The following is a 13,887-nucleotide window of genomic DNA, read 5'->3' on the forward strand; positions in this document are numbered from 1 at the left end:
ACAGCTTGTGAGTTACTGTGGAGAGTCACTCAGAAGCTGCACCTTTCTGTAGAAAGGAGAGTTGTATGAATGAGAAGAAAGGGTGTAACACCAGTTGTAGGTGGGTACAGCTCACCACATGCAAAGAACTGAAGTTGCTAGAAGATGTTTGAGCTGTATGCAAGTGGACTCAGCTGGATGCAGTTTCCTGTGTTCACCTCATGCTTCTCATGGAAGAAATCATGCACAAGCAAACGGAAATGTTTATTTGTTCCTTCCTCTATCAGTCGTGCTGTAATTAATTTGCATTTCCAAAACAAGTATTATGGCAGAACCGGTCGTGTGTCATTATATTTCCTAGTGTGATATTATTTTTTAATGCCTTTTATTTCTCCTTTATACTACATTTAGGGCTTTACATTAAAGGTTGGAAATTACATGTCTACGTGGCTGAGACATTCAGTTCACAATAATGAAAGTGGCACTTCAAAATATTTCATATAAAGAGGGTGTTGGGTCTAAAAGGAGTGAGAACCTCTGATCTAGCCTACTGAGTAGTTGCTAAAGAATTGCATTTCTATGCATTTGTTACTCCTCTTTGGTATGTGCAATCCACAGACTTAACAAATGTGTCTCCCACAGAGCCATTCAAATAACTAAAATGAATTTTTTTTTTTCCAGGACAGGACTAAAGAAAGAATTCAGGTCTTGCCAGTAGAAACCACCCTCTCATGCATCCATTAACCAGCCCCTAGACATTCATTCAATCACAAAATGACTTCACCTTTCATATCTGTCCATTTTGCCCAGAAGGTTAGCAAAAGAAACCCTACCGAGGGGCTTCCTGGGTTTAAGCCAGACCATGAAGCCAGACCATGAAAGCAGACCATGCTGCTTGCCACGTTCACATAATCCTCTGGCCTAAAATTCTCAGCAAATAGAGAAGCTCATGTCATTGAGCTTTTCTGGAAAAGCCTGAGCCTGCTGATGTTCCTTTAGAAAATGGTGTCCTGAATGGAAACCGGTGTTCTGTGGTCTGACCAGCACAGGAAATACCACCACATGAATATAACACCTATTTTGATTTTGCTTTTGGTTTTTATAAATGAAGACATTTTCAAAAGAAAAGAAAAAAAAATTATTGGGCTAGAGCAACAGTTTCCAAATCCCATCACCTGGGTAGTGTTTAAAAATACATAGAACCACTTCCTACTGCAGATCCACTGAGGCAGAATTTCTGGAGTTAGATCCCAGCAAGTGACATTAAAAACAATTTCTTCAGGAATTTCTGGTGTGCGGCAATCATGCTTGGAAGCAAACATCTCAATCATTATCTCCTTCAAGTAGATATTAATAACTACTTGATAACTGGAAAGATAATTTCAGTTAGCTTTCCTACAATTGGAGAAGTTTAGGATTTATTTAATTTTTTTTTTTTTTTTTTTTTTTTTTTTTTTTTTTTGAGAGGGAGTCTCGCTCTGTCACCCAGGCTGGAGTGCGGTGGCGCCATCTCGGCTCACTGCAAACTCTGCCTCCTGGGTTCACGCCATTCTCCTGCCTCAGCCTCCCGAGTAGCTGGGACTATGGGTGCCCGCCACCATGCCCGGCTAATTTTTTGTATTTTTAGTAAAGAAGCCCCAGCCTCTAGCACAGTAGTTGGCATGTGTATTAGCATTCACTAGTTAAAAAATCCTAAACTGGCCGGGCGCGGTGGCTCACGCCTGTAATCCCAGCACTTTGGGAGGCCGAGGTGGGCGGATCACGAGCTCAAGAGATCGAGACCATCCCGGCTAACACGGTAAAACCCCATCTCTACTAAAAATACAAAAAGTTAGCTGGTCGTGGTGATGGGCGCCTGTAGTCCCAGCTACTCGGGAGGCTGAGGCAGGCGAATGGCGTGAACTTGGGAGGTGGAACTCGCAGTGAGCCAAGATGGCACCACTGCACTCCAGCCGGGGTGACAGAGTGAGACTCTGTCTCAAAAAAAAAACTGACTGACTCTTATGAGGCATCAAATCCTGGAATCCTTTGCAGGTGGGGTGAGTACACAAGGAGTGGAAACTGGAAAAACATTGAGTTAGTAAAGACAGGTACTTGGTGCCTTTAATTTCAGCCTACGTCTCAGATGGAAAGGCTCCTGAGTAATAAATAATAGAGCACACTTTGGGCATAGTTCATTCACTATTCTTCCAGACACATTTCGAATACCATTCAAAGCAAGCCGTGAAAGCCCTGATTAATATACAACACAGAGCTCTCTCTATATACTCTCAAGGGTAAAAATACTGCTGAAAAGTCAGTTCTTTTTAAAGCTGAGCATCTAACACCACCTTGTGAATGATAATAAATGGCAGGCTAAGCTGCAAGGTAGCCCAGCCCTCTGTCTGGGTCTGCAAGTTTTATTTACACAAAAATGCATACCCGTTCTTTGGCCAAGGGACCATGATTGTCTTCCGGTGAGATAAGATTTCCTATGGGACTCCTGGTATTTCACAATTTCAACTTGGTCAGAAATAGCAACCCAAACTCTCATGGGTTTGTTTTTCTTTTTTTTCTTTTTCTTCTTCTTCTTCTTCATAATTCCCATTCAAGCAACATTAGGAATGTACATGTATTTGCTCTTAAAATAATATTCAAGTTATCATTCCTACAATTGGATAAGTCTAGGATTTTTTTACAACTTCAAATCTTGCTGAATATTTAGGGAAAAGATGTATAGATAAGGGACAAAAAAATGTTGTAAGAGAGAAAATCCATACACCACCATCTTCGTCCCACTAAGTATGGACATAGAAACTTAATATGAAAATGGAAACTCTTGAACTAAACATCTTCAGAAGAGTGGCATTTGGACATTCTAGAATGGAACATGGCAATACCAGTTTTAATCCAAGAAGACATTCTTCCACGGGTGGTTCCTCTGAAACACAAGCAAGCTGATTGCTTCTTGATGGTGGTATATTTTTCCTATTCACAGAAGCCTATAGCATGATGAAGTAGAAGTTGCTGGCAACTGGGGCATTTGTCTTACCATACTTTTAAAAAACCACCAAAAAACAGCCATCTGGGTACTCTGAGAATCAAATCAGGTGCTGTATGTGAATGCAATTCACAAAGGGTTTTGGACACTGGTCACTCTCTCTTCTAGGCCCTTCAACACCTAAGCAAATACCTTGTGTAAAGAGTCCTTCTCAGGGTCTTTATCTGCTGTCACATCTTTTTCCCACTTTTTTATGGGCTTCTTGAAGACAGAATCTGTGTCATCATCATCATATCTCCAGCAGTTACAAGAATGAGGCACCTTATGAGCATATCTTGAGAAAGTAGACGAATGAATGAATACATGAAGAATGAACTAGAGGAAGTCAGGATGTTGCCATAATACTATGAGAAGACTTGTCAATCAATAAGGCTATCTCCCCACCATGACAAGTAGCTAGAAGGAGAGCCCCTCATACTAAATGCTAAAACCACCAACAAAACCAGGAGAAAGGCAACCCTCCAGCACATCCCACTCAAAATAAAATTCCCTATCTACAAAAGGATTGTGTTGTCAACTTTCCATACTAAGAGTGGTCCCCCACATAGAGGGGAACAACACACGCTGGGGCCTGTCAGAGGGTGGAGGTTGGGAGGAGGGAGAGAAGCAGGAAAAATAACTAATGGATATAAGGCTTATAACCTGGGTGATGAAATAATCTGTACAACCAACCCCCATAACACACATTTACCTACATAACAAACCTGCACATCCTGCACACGTACCCCTGAGCCTAAAATGGAAGTTAAGAAAAAAAGATGGCCCCTATATTTCAGCAGTTACTCTGAATTAAGAAGTTAGATGCCTGGCTTTCAAAATATTATGTGCAACGATGCTTAATTGTGAGGATAGGTTAGATGCCAGCATCTCTGTCACCAGAAATGCAGGAACAAATGTGAAAGAAAAAAAACGTAAAGAATACAAAGCCATCCTAAGCTCCGCAATAACCTTAGTCAATGAGTAATGCCCAGTGAGTATAAGGTGAGAGCTAACTTTTTTCTACTTGTAATGTACATTTTATCCATTTAGTTGCTCAATACCTATATTAGCCTTTTGGAGTATTTAGTAGTATATTAGTCTGCTAGCGCTGCTATAGCAGAATACCACAGATTGGGTAGCTTAAATAACAGAAATTTATTTTCTCATAGTTCTGGAGGCTAGAAGTTCAACATCAAGATGCTCGCAAGTTGGTTTCTGGCAAGGCCTCTCTTCTCAGCCTGTAGATAGCCACCTACTCACTGTGTCCTCATATGGTGGAGGGAGACAGATCTCTGTATCTCTTCCCCTTTTTATAAGGACACCAGTCCTGTTGGATTAAAGCCCCACCCATATGATCTCATTTAACCTTTATTATTTCCTTAAAGCCCCTCTCTCAAAATCCAGTCATATTGGGGGTTTGAGCTTCAAAGTATAGGTACGGGGGTGAGGAGATAAATTTAGTCCATAACAAGCAAACAAACTAAATTTAATGCATACGTTTTTCATTCCTTCATCTATGAATATTTATTGAAGAACTACGGTGTATTAGATGCTCACTAGGCGACAGAGACACAGCAGTGCCCAAGACAGCCATAGTCCCTTTTCAGCCTCATGGAGCTTTTCATCCACTACTAGAAATAGGAATTAAGCACCAAACTATACAACTAATTTCTAAAGTGATAATGGGGAGGAAGAATTAATAGTATAAGACAAATGTAACAAACATAACTCAGAGCCTATAACTTCATGTGCAAATTGAGATGTTTGGTCATGTGCAGGGCACCACAAAAAATACAAATTTATATCATGGGTCAAAAAAAAAAATGAAGAGAAAACCAGTACTTATGAATGAAATACGATTGTGTCTGCCCTCTCCAATTCTAATAATTAGAATTCCATCTATTTCAGTGAGTACCGTTCAGCACTAGATGTATTTATTTCTTAATGGTCATTATGGACTCAAAGATAATTATAGAAGGATATTGCAGCATTGTTTGTAGAAGAAAGAGTAATACCCAAGTGTCCATCAAAGGGGAATTGGTTACATGCATAGAATACCTCTATACAGTATTCAAAAGAAGAGACTAGGGCTGTATATACTAATATGAAACCATATACTAAAAAAATATATTGCATTTAAAAAAATGAAGTGCAGCATGACTTGTAGAGTGTGCTTCCATGTGTGTGAAATTTCAGGAGAGTCGTATAGATTCAAGTAGACTTGTACATACACAAACTATCTCTGGAAGAATATATGAAACAGGATGACAGCCAATGGTTGTTGCCTCAAGAAGGGTAAGGGGGTGTATGAAGGTCAGGAGTAGTAAAGAGACATACTTTTATTACAGCTGAAAATGTATATCTTACTAGAGAAAACATGATCTCAAACAGCATATATGAAGAAAAGTTGTGTTAACCAACAATAGAAGCTCATTTTGTAATCTGCTCCCATCTCCAATGTGTTTGCTTAACAGGATTCTCTAAACATTTAGACATAAGGTAAATGGAATTAGATGGGTAGAAGGCAAGGTTTAAATACCACTGGGGGAAGTTGGAAGTTGGAGAGTTAAAAAGGTGAGGGGTGAGAGATTCCTATGACCAGTAAACAAAGACATATGTTTGGAGGATGAAGCTTTGATTAGAAAACATAATTTTAGGTGGTATATAGCTACTTCGTTGGATAAAAAGTGATTCACATAATGAGACAATTATTCCCCTTCAAGTCTTTTTTTATGGCTCAGTTATGATCAAAGAAGAAGTCTCAGTGTGGTGAAAATATGTCTTTAAGACCTCTGGACACTTTCCTGAAGTTAAAATTTAATAACACTGTTTTGATTTCACTGTTTCTATTCACAAATACCCTTCTTAGGGCAAGTGACTCTAGTTTCCCACTGACGTATTTTTTCTAAAATAAATGTACTTAATTTTAATTTTTTAATGAGCCATTTTTAATGAAAATTTTAAGTAATATAAGAGGTGCAGAGAGATAGCAAAAATTATAAACATGAAACATGAATGACTAAAGTTTCGGAAGCAGTGGCTTGAGAAATTCTTCTTAGCCTGGAGTGTAGGAAAGCTGCACAGTTGTGTGGTTGTGATTGTTGTTGATTTCTAATTTCCATCCCACCAAAGAAGCAGTGAATAAAAATGAGGGAGATTTGTTTTTTCTTTCTTTTTTTTTTTTTTTTTTGTTTTAGGAAGCTGCAGTTTCATTCTCATTGCCAGTGGTATTTATCAAGAATATCGTTACTTTCCTAAAGTTGATTCTTTGGGTGACTAAGACTCCTTAGAACCAAGAATGCAAGCACAAACTCCGAAGGCCTAATTAAAAGTATGATTCTTGCCCTGGTGCATTAACACTAACTCTTTTGTTAGCATCCCATGAGAAGAAACACCTCAACTCAAATCACATTTTCCTACCTCCTCCCTTGCCAGTTCCGCCACTTTTTCATTAGCTAATCCCAATTAAAACACTTTGTTACTAAAACCATAAATCTCTGCCACTCTCAATAAGCATAAATTATACGGCGAGTAACTATATTCTATGTCTATCCAGAAAAATAACAGCTCCCACCCCCCTCCTGTTTTTTGCCATCTTGGGACTCAGAGCTTCTAAGTCAACACTCACGGTTTTTAATCTGGGTTCCCCGCTCCCTCTAATTACTTACCTATAAAGTTAAACTTTTTTAAGGAAGAAAATTACCACCAAGGCCCTTCTCTAAACTTAATCATAAACTGAGCTTTTTCTTCCTGTTCGTGAACAATTTGAGGTAGTAGGAAAGGCTTGGACATTATATTTACAGCTAACTCTGCCATTTATCAATGGAATGACCTGGAACAGCCATCCTGGCTCACACCTGGGCCTGAATCATAAACGGAGGAGACCAACCTCATGGGATTTTGTTTCAAAATTAATTAAGACCCATGTAGACTGTGTTTAGCACAGTGCCTGGCACAAAATGTGGGTTCATATTGTATAAGGCGAAGCAGTGATTTTGTTTCTCTCATGGTCAGCAATTGCTTAACCCAACATTTCATATACTAAACTAACAAAAAGGAACATACCTCATCCTGTGATTGATTTTCAAGCTCATTTATTCCTCATTTCTCTGTGGTTTAATTTAATTAAATTGAGCAGCCTATCAAATATTGATTTTACTAAAGTCTTGATTAAGATTTGAGCAATTATCAAACACACTTATTCACACTATTCTTGCATTTCAATAGAACCAACCTCAAAAACCAATTTGCTTTTAAAATAAAGAAGTGATTTTATATATATTCTTCAGTACATTTTCAGAAATAGAGAAAAAATGGCCTCCCATTGTTGTCATTAGCCAAGATAAGCAGCAATGTCTGACTAGGGTTTTGAAAAACTTAATCCAGTGGTTATCTCATCTTCAATGAATGGTAGAAAGGGAAACTCAATAAAAAATTAACTCCTTTCATAAACATTGATTTGGCTCCTACTGCGTACGAAGTACTATTTTACCCAATGCAAGTAGACGTAAGGAAAAGCTAATTATGCAGTAAGTTTTAATGTATGTGGAAAAATTCAGCCACACTTAAAAGTTTTTGACTTTATTAAATACTAACCAGAGAACTATATTTATTCCAATCCGTAAAACTACTCTGTTGTGTAATTTATGAATATAGTCTCATTATTAGGAGAATCTAATGTAAATGTGATGGTATAAATTATCAATAGTATTATATTAGCAATTAACCATAAGTATAAGACATTTAATAAGTTAAATATTTGGTTTGAAAGTTAAGTGCTAAAAAACTGTTTAGCCGATAGCTGTCACAGCAGCACCACCTAGAGGCCTTTGAGGAGTAACACAGATCATTTCCCCAAACTTGCCTTCTTACTTAGAGACAAAGAGCAGTAGCTACTCCATTTCAGCATCTTGTGTCACTGAAAGCATTTTAATTCTATTGAGCACATTATTAAATCTTGAAATATTTATAAAACAGCTAAATGAAATTGAATAACCTTAAAATCACAATGCATTTTGGCAAAAGATGCCAATATTCCCCCCGGCATAGGAGATGAAACTGGGCAAATATGGGAGCAGCCCAGGTCCTGGGACATTACGTGAGACACAGGCATCCTCTCTCTAACACGCACCTCCTTATTCTGTCTTGATCGCAAACACATGAGCGCCCAGGCCGACTGCACATTTGGTAGCACTTCAAAGTTATGTTCCTGAGCTACTGCCAAAGTGTAGTTAGAAATGTTGAGAAGAAATTAACTTTCCATTGTTAATATCGTTTATATCAACAGATTCACTTACGAATTCCCTTCCACTAGCCAAAGCTGAACTAACGTTCTGGAGGTGGAATTCAAAGAAAAATGACAAAATAATTTTCTTTTTTATTGTTTCTCATCCTCTCTTCTGTCATCTTTTATAATTTTTCTCAGAAACTACCTTGGATTAAAATTTAGATGATAAAACAAGTCAGTTCATCATAGAAATGAGAACACTCCTTACATTATTTGGTTTCAGAATTTCAGCAGACTGTGCTGACCATCAGCTGACTGCAGCTTCACAAGCCAATGGCAAAAACAAAAACAAAACAAAACAAAACCACATTTACTGCATATACAAGTGGGGGCTAGTGAGGCACAAAAGTACCGCTCATCTTCAATTCCACTTGAGGGCGTTGTCTGCCTCAGTGAGGCGGAGGTGCTGAGTCATATTTTGCCAGTCAGTGCATCAAATGCAGAAGTCTGCAATAACCTGTACTTTCTTGCCTTCATATATGAAGCCAGGGTTCCTACCTGAGCACACTAGTAAAGGAAGGCAGTAGGTCCATTCATGCACATGCTCTGAATTTCAGGTAATGCACTTGAGTACAGTTAACCAAAATAATACTAAGTTTTGCCTAGAGAAGTTTTTTCCCCATCCTGTATGCTAAAGTCATAACTGAAATCACCCCAAACTGCAGTACCTTTAGTTCTTTGAAACATCAAACTTTTCTTGCACCTGTTTTTCCCTCTGTCTCACCCCTACACCTACTCACCTAACTAGTATCCAAGTCTCCTTTGGATCTCAGCTTAGATAGCACTAGTCCAGGATTCCTTCTAGGATCCCCTCACAATGGGTTAGGATGACTTTCTATGTGCACCAATTGCAACCTATACTTCTCCTATTGGGAAACTTGGTGTGCAGCTTTGCAACTGTTTGTTTTTTAACCGTATCCCCCACAAGGCTGTAGGCACTGTGCAAGCAGCGGATATTTTTATCTTATTTATAGTTGTATTCCCTTCATCCCCATGATTCTGCCTCAAATATTCCATCAATATTGCTGAAGGAATGACTGCCCCACATAAGTCTGCTTTATCTTGGGAGGGACTCTAATGTTCTATTCATAGTCTCCATTTATTTGCCTTCCAAGCATGTGCCTCAGCATCCACTATTTTGCTCCCACTCTTACCTTGTTCTTTTAATATCCAAAGTGGTCAGAAGAAGTGATCAAGATTCAATAAGGTAAGCTGTCTCCTGATGGTCAAGGCATTCTCTTCACCATCTCCAGGCTCCTTATAGGATCCACAGAGAAATCATCCCAATTTCTGAGTCAGCTGCAAGAGAAGAAGTCAACCAAATAGATTTACAAAAGAGATCATGCTGGAATGTCTGGTGTGACATTACAAGGCAGCATCCTCCCTGGGAAGGAGATGCAAGTCCTTCCTTTTGCCAATCAGGTAACAATGTCCTCTTCTCTCTTGTATGCAGTTGGCAGAACAAAACAGAAGGAGGACAAGGGAGCTCAGCCTTGTTTCTTGCTCGACCACATATTGTGTCCACGACAGGCTATATTTTGGAACAAGAACAGCGTAGAGCCATCTAGATAACTTGGAGGATATACAATAAGCACTCCAAGACAGAAGCAGAACTATCCTGGGGAAAGTTCCAGAATGGAGTGAAATAACATTCACCACTCTGGATCCTTATTCCATCATTTGGTTTCTTTGCCTCAGACACAACATCTGCAAAACAGAGCCAAGCTCTACAAATTCAAAGGGATATTATAAGGGCAACTGAGACAGAGCGCATGGAAGTGCTTGGAAAACTATGCTCAGGAAACAAAAAATAAGAGATCAATGTTTATAGAAGAGCAGCAGACTGCCATACTATCCACTATCCAATATCCTTAGGTTATAAAGGTCGGAGGACAACGTTTCACTGCCTTCACCCTGGGCAATGTTTACTTCAATTAGGAAATAAAACTTAGAGCAAAACTGGCCCAGCATATATTAAATGATAATCCGTGGATCCTGAGCATAAGAACCAGGTAGTGATCATTTTGTGTCAAATACAGGAGAAACGGCGTATACAATTATTCTGTATTGTTTTCATACTTACAATTCTGTAGATGAAAATATACATGCAGAACATGGTAAGTAAACATATCTCAGCTGACTCTCTTAGAAAAGACTCATAGCCTTTATTCATTCATAAAAGCATGTTTTTAATTACTGGAACCTGGCAATACACAGCATGAGAATTTTCCCAGAAAAAAGACATCAAGTCACATTTTTTCAAGAGACACAGAAAACCCCAAACAGGATAAATGCAAAGAAAACCACACATAATAAAACTGTAATGTATGCACGAAAAGATAGAGTTGCAAAATATTTAAAGCAAAAAGTGACAGAACCGAAAGAAGAAATGGACACATCCTCGATGATAGATGAAGAATTCAACATCCCTCTCTCAACAATTGATAGAAAAAACAGACAGAAATATCACCAAAGATAGAGAACTTAACAATATCATCAACCAACAGAATTTAATTGACATTTATAGAACACTCCCACCATTTTAATTGGCATTTCCCCAATGGCTAACGATGCTGAGTATCTTTTGGAGTGTTTATTTACCATTTGTATATCTTCTCCAATGGAAAGTTTCTATCTGTCTTTTGCCCATTTTGAACTGGATCACGTTGTTGTTGTAGTTGCTGTTTTTGTTGATTTTACTGTTGAGTTTTGAGAGTTCCTTAATTATCACAGATAGTAGTCCTTAGTCAGACACATGATGTGCAAATATTTGCTCCCAGTCTGCAACTTGTCTATTATTCTCTTAATATGGTCTCTTGAAGAGCAAAAGTTTTAACTTTGATAAAGTCTAATGTATTAATTTTTCCTTTTATGAATTGTATTTTTGGTGCCAAGTCTAAGAACTCTCAAACTCTCACCATCATACTTTTCTTTTTCTTTCTTTTTCAGTGCATGTACTGTCTTTATCTGATTTGAAGACCAGGGTAATGGTAACTTTATAAGATCATGAAATGAGTTGGGAAGTTATCCCCCTTCTTCTATTCTCTGAAAGAGATTGTGTAGAAACAATGGTAATTCTTCTTCAAATATTTGGTGGAATTATTTAGTGAGTCCCTAGTGGAGATTTCTTTTGGGGAATGTTTTAGTCTGTTAGTCGCCAATACCAGCTATGACCATGTGACCAGTTGTGGAAATGAGGACCGTAATTGTCATGAGTATTTTCTCCTTATTTTGTTAAGAACATGTTTGTGCATGTATATACTTGTACTAAGAAAGATATTTTCTTAGTACTCATTTTATTTCCTTTCTTTGTCCTTTATCATGTGACATAAGATTTATTGACTTCGCATCAGCATTTAAGTATTGTTAACTTTATGTAATAGCATTTGGGTTGGGGATTGATGCATTTTCCATCAAAGGATAGCTGCATTGTGTTAGGCATAATTATGACCTTATTACTGTCTTTATTTGAAGATTATGTATGATTTTAGGAGACGTGTATGGGTTGAAGTTGACAAGGGGTGGACTTGAGATGGTTAATATTGAGTGTCAACTTGATTGGATTGAAGGGTGCAAAGTATTGCTCCTGGGTATGTCTGTGAGGGTGTTGCCAAAGGATATTAACATTTGAGTCAGTGGACTGGGAGAGGCAGACCCACCCTCAATCTGGGTGGGCACCATCTAATCAGCTGCCAACATGGCCAGAATAAAAGCAAGCAGAAGAGCGTGGAAAGACAAGACTGGTTTAGTCTTCTGGCCTACATCTTTCTCCCACACTGGATGCTTCTTGCCCTCGAACTTCAGACTCCAATTCTTCAGCTTTGGGACTTGGATTGGCTTCCCTGCTCCTCAGCTTGCAAACAGCCTATTGTGGGATCTCAACTTGGGATGATGTGACCCCATACTTCTTAACTCCCCTTTATATATATGTCTAACCTATTAGTTTTGTCCCTCTAGAGAACCCAAATACAAGGAACTTTTAAATATGAAATCAATTTATTTTGCTCTTCTTTTCCAAGTTTCTTGAAGTGAGAGTTCAGATTAAGACTTTCCATTTTTTCTAATGAGAGCATGTAGTGCTATAATTTTCCCTCTCATAACTGCTTTGAGTTCCACAGATTTAATACATCTTATGTCATTGTCTTTCAGTTCATTGTATTTACAAAATTTCTCTTGAGACCTCCTCTTTAAACTAGAATTATTTGGAAATGTGTTGGTTAGTTTTCAGGTGTTTGCAGATATTCCCATTATCTTTCTGTTATTGATTTCTATCTTGAATCCACTGTAGTCTGAGAAAACACTCTGTATAATTTCTATTCTTTTAAATTTGTTAAGGTTTGTCTTACAGTCCAGGATGCAGCCTATCTTGTATGTGTTCTCTGGGCACTTGAAAAGGATATGTCAGAGGATGGAGGGAATTATGGCAATATGAGAGTGGAAATCTATATTCTCCTCTTGGGCATTGATGGTTTTTTGGTATGGTGTTTGGATGGAGTAGAGTGGTTGTTTTCTGAGAGTTTCCATCTTTTTAGGCTGGACGTATGTTGATCCTTTGGCTAGAAAAGGTAGGCTTTTGTTGGGACTTTTTAAAAATTTCTGTGCCTGTTGACATTTCTGGGCTTCCAGTTCCTTGTGCAAGATATCCTAGTCTAGGATATATGACAAAAAGAAAACTCAAGTAACTTATAAGCATGTCATTCCTTCGATCCCAATGTCCCTGGCCAATCTGTCTGGCTATCTCAATCTCTTCTGTTTGTATATATAATCTCCAGAGTTATTAGGTATAATCAGGGGAAAGAATAGGGAGAAGCATGTCTACCTCATCTTTACAGAAACAGAAATCACTGATCATTTTTGGTTTCTTAATTCATTCTGACAACCTCTTTTAATGAGTCTGCTTATGTGATGTATATATAATGTAATTATTGATGTATCAGGATTTGATTGTTCCATCTATTTACCATTCCACTGTTTGCCCTTTTCCCTTTTGGGTTGCCCAAACAATTTTTCATATGATAATTTATCTACTTTGCCTTTTTACTATATCAGTTTGTAATTTTTCTTATTGGTTGCCCAAGAGATTATATAGTTCATTTTCCACAATATACTTAGAACCAATACCTGACCACTTCAATTGAAATGTAGGAAACTTACTCTCAGATTGGTCTCTTTAACCTCCCTTTACTTTGTAGTTACCTAACATATTACATTTACATACTTTCAAAACCCTAAACAATGCTATAATCTTTGGCAACCATCAACCACATTTTAAAGAATTCAAGCAAGTAACAGTCTATTACAGGATTCAGCAAACTTTTTCTGCTGAGGGCCAGATAGTAAATATTTTAGGCTTTGCAGACCATACAGTGTCAGCCACAACTATTCAACTCTGTGCTTATAGAGTGAAAACAGCCAAAGACAACACATAGCCAAATGAGCACAACTGTGTTTCAATGAAATTATATTAATCAAAATAGATGGTGAGCTGAATTTGGCACGTGGGCTATAGTTTGCTGACCCCTAGTCTATTATAGTTACCCAGATATTTTTAGTTTCTTCTTCCTTCATTTCTGATGTTGCATGTTTCCCTCTCCCATCATTT

Source organism: Macaca nemestrina, chromosome 18, assembly GCF_043159975.1.
Source record: "Macaca nemestrina isolate mMacNem1 chromosome 18, mMacNem.hap1, whole genome shotgun sequence".
Lineage (NCBI taxonomy): Eukaryota > Metazoa > Chordata > Mammalia > Primates > Cercopithecidae > Macaca > Macaca nemestrina.